Genomic DNA, 4,169 nt, shown 5'->3' on the forward strand with positions numbered 1-4,169 from the left:
AGCCCAGTATCAGGGTGCTTGGTAAGACCTTCATGTTTTTCAGTGTCTCCAGAAAGGTGGAGTGGTGGTCCTGGGTCATAGAGGGTGATCTGTAGCAGGCCACAATTTGCATTGCAGATTTGCCCGATGTTAGTTGCACATGGAAGATCTCAGAGGTATCATGCTGCACCACTAACCTGGATGTGTAGGTATCCCTGATGAATATGGATACACCCCCCCCTTTTGTGTTTCAGTCCACTGCCTTTATACTTTCTTCAGCCTCTTAAAATCCTTTTCACCTCTAACCTGCAGGTTCACACGGTATTTTTAACCACTTTTTACTTACAACTAATACCTACTTATTGTTCATGACTAACTACTATGGACATTTTTCTACTTTAAATATTTATGTTGATACTGAAACTGTTCTCCTCAGTGTCCAAATGATTTTTAAATTGTAATCTACTCAGGTTTTTACATCAAAAACGTATTTGTACTTGTATGTAGCCGTATAATACTTTATTAGTTTAGTTTTATTTTGTATAGTTAGTATTACTGGTAACCTTATAAACTGTAGTGTATTTTAGTTTTTTGATAGTGGAGCTTTTCTCCTCAGGCCTCTGCTGAAAATGGACATGTATCCAGCCAGACTAGCCCGGTTAACAAATGTAAAATAAAATAAATAAAAAAATAAATGTTCTGTGGCCGAAACATGTGGTATGAGTTTTAGCCCGGTAGTGCTGGGGTGCTCTCTGGAGCCTTGAACCAGGTTTCAGTTACTGCACAGATGTCGACGTTCTCCATACTGAGGAGTGCTTTGAGCACGTGCATTTTGGGATTTAAACTCCTGGCGTTGAGTAGCATAACCCTCAGTTTTTTGTTAATTGTGCTGTTTACAGAGGTGGGTTTGACTTTTCAGCCTTGCCTAAAAAAGACACTATGGGGGCAGCAAGAGCCTTGGTCAGTATTCGAATGCCTAGGGGTGTTAACAAAGCCAAACTGGGTCGGGTCAAGTGTTTGGAGATTCCCAATGTCTTTGTTAATGAGTTCCATGATGATGCACTCCATAACCTTGCAGACCAGGCTAGTCAGGCTTATGGGGCAATAGTTACCAGGGTCAGTTGTAGCCCCTCCTTTGCGGAGAGGAATAACCATTGCTGTACACCATTCTATGGGCATGTAGCCTGTGGAGAGGCTGAGGTTGAACAGCGTGTTTAGGTGGGGGGTTAGTTTGTTCTGTAGTTCGTGCAAGACGCAGCCTGGTTCACCATGTGGTCCCATTGATGCTGTGCTTTTGGCTTTTGAAAGGGCTGTTTTCACCTGTGCGTCTGTGAAAAAATATGGAATGCTTCACGAATTTGCATGTCATCCTTGCGCAGGGGGCATGCTAATCTTCTCTGTATCATTCCAATTTTAGTATATGCGCTGTCAAAGCAAGCACAGAGGCAACTAACCACGATGATCTCCTTACTTAGTCTGGTGAGTTGTGCATCAGGGTGTATCACTATGGAGTCATCATTCATCAGACTGAGTGAGTGGTGTTGCATCAGGGTACATCACTACAGAGTCACCTATGACTAGGATGCTGGATTGTGTGGAAGTTTGCTTTATAGGCTTTTGAGCTGAGATGATGTGAGTAATAGATGCATGTTTCATTGGGATTGCTGCCTGAGTTAACTGCTTAGGAGGTCGCTGAGGGTACTTGTTTCTTATGTTACATTTAGGAGGCCTTTGAGGTTTAGGTAGGTCTGTTACTTTTAAATGCCTCAAGATATTTAGGCCTATGTGTTTGGTCTGTATTGTGTGTCATAGATATATTGTGGTGTTGTCTGCTACTGATAACTTGTTTGTACTAAATTCATTTGACAGCTTTGCCTCCAATAACACTGTAAAACTACATCTCTCACAAACTTTGTCGGTTTGTTTAAGTAGAAGGTGGTGGTCTGTAAACATGAAACAATTGCTACATTGTCTCAGGATGCCCATTTCAATGAAGCTGGCTACAGATGCAGTTGGAAAGTGCATATCCATGGTTCCAGGTGCTTACTAATTTGGGCTGAAGGAGTACTACCACCTATGAGGTTTGGGATGATTATTGGAAGTACCATCTGTCAGGTAGTGGAGGTAGTGCTGGTCTCAGAAAAGTTGCATACAGCTAGGAATCAGTAATGCTTGGCTCCCATTCTTACCAGAAGGGTTGGGTAGCATCCATACCAAGCTGATGCTGAGAAGTAGCATTAACACCAATGTTGAAGGGTTAAGTATACTTGCTATAGTGATCTATTGGTAGATACCCTGGATAGAGTCTACAGCAGCTTGACACAACAGAAAGCCAAGCTGCACAAATGTCTTGAAGAGTTTGTCACCAAAACAGCAACAGACCACTCAGTGAAGTCCCATACATTGCCCAATCCAAAACCAGCAGAAACCAGTGTCCCTCCATCCTTCTCTCACCATGGTTAAAGTAGTAGCATTAATCATAAACAGGTTCATGAGAAGCAATTTTAAGGCTTTCCAGTAATTATAATCACTAGGATGGTCAAAAAAATTAATGTCTGCTAATTCTCTCATCTGAGTAAATAGAAGCAGTAATCCAAGAAGATTTTTCAAAAGCAGTTTCTAGTCTCTCCATTAAATAGTAGTCTAGTCACAGATGTCACAGATTTTAAAAGTAAGGTGGAAAAAGTGGATTAATATTCTGAATATCGTCTTGTGCACCAAGTGAGTGGGATGATACGAAACAGACTCTAAAGCAAGCTTCAAGAGTCTAATGGGATGGCCTTCAGTGTTTGATCCTTCAGTGCTCAGTAGAATGAGTAAATAAGATGAGACTGGGGGGAGCTTTCAAAGGTTTGACAAGTCATTACTCTGCTTTTTATCCCCTGTTGTCCATTACTGGTAGGACTGGCACCAGATGTAGATCAGTAAAATACAATGCAAAATAGTTTAAGTTGCTGCCTAGTTTCTTGCAGTAATTTAAGTCGCTGCAGTAACATTTGCTCTTTAGCAACAGCCTGCAGGATGTGAGCTATACATTCCAACCTCTGAGCATTAAAACTCATAACACTGACCCTTAAAGTCAGTAAGAAAATATCAGAAAAATGAGTGTTTTGATAGTTTACAGAATATAAGGTCCTGAGCTACTGGACCAGTTGTAAACAGTGATAAAGAATATTTGCATCTGCTTAATTCAGATGTTTAATAATTAATTAAGCCTTAGCACAGTCTAAATTTAAGAATAATTGCAAAGCTCTTGTTGCTCAAAGTCAACTCATACTTGGAGTATCCACTAATTCAAACCATAGTGTTTTATAGTCTCTAAGGTGGTAAAGCAGAAAATTAAACAAAAAAACTTACAAAGATCAACTTTTCTGCTGAATGCAAATTATTTTTTATTTTTAAATCAATGTTGATATTACTTTTTCTGCATAAAAACAAAATATCCATGTGCCCATTTGTTCTGTAGTAGAATATATGAGTTTAATTGTTATCAGGATCAGGAGAATGAACAACAAATGCTATCCATATGGACAATGCACCACAAAAATTATTAAAAAGAAATACAAAAGGAATATGAATTGTGCTGTGTATGCAGAATACTACCATTACACTTAGAATACATCTTGTTGGTTTCCTGTCAATTGAGAAGCAAAAAAGATAGACATACCCAAAAGAGAAATCCTGCCCATAAGCTCAAAAATGCATGCTGCCCATCAGTCTGGATATGTCAAGTGACTTGAGACTGCTCTGATAAGAAAAGATTAGCTAATCTCAGGTGCAAAAAGCTAAGCCCATAGACATATTGGATATGGGGTGAAGTGGCTACTCTGATCAGAATTTAGAAATATTACCATGCCTTTGTGGAAAATGTTGCAGACCAAAGTATCAGTCTTTGTGATTATAAAAGTGGTTCAGTGGCACATGAGGCTCATGTAGGAAAGACCCCATTACCAACTAATTTGTCTGAATCGGCATTATATGGCGTTACTGCTAGTGCTAGTCAACACTGTCTTGTGGTAGTCACCAATGGTGAGCAGTGCATTATGTTGGCAAAGGGAACCCATGCATAAGGGTCTACTTGAGATTAGTAGAATCTCAGTAAACTGACACACTAAACACAGAGCCAAAAAGCTTGACATGTCTGATGACTGACACATCAGAATGCTGACTTCCGAATGGTCGCCTGTCCA

General features: G+C 39.9%; 1 non-coding gene across 1 annotated transcript; it reads right to left on the reverse strand.

Moving 5' to 3' along the window:
• Positions 1-1,313: 1,313 nt before the first annotated feature.
• LOC122809858 lies at positions 1,314-1,420 on the reverse strand. Its single transcript, XR_006365973.1, has one exon. It is a non-coding gene; the product is annotated as a U6 spliceosomal RNA (small nuclear RNA).
• Between the last annotated feature and the right edge of the window lie 2,749 nt (positions 1,421-4,169).

Source organism: Protopterus annectens, chromosome 8.part0 (genome assembly GCF_019279795.1).
Source record: "Protopterus annectens isolate FY-2018-M chromosome 8.part0, PAN1.0, whole genome shotgun sequence".
Classification (NCBI taxonomy): domain Eukaryota; kingdom Metazoa; phylum Chordata; order Ceratodontiformes; family Protopteridae; genus Protopterus; species Protopterus annectens.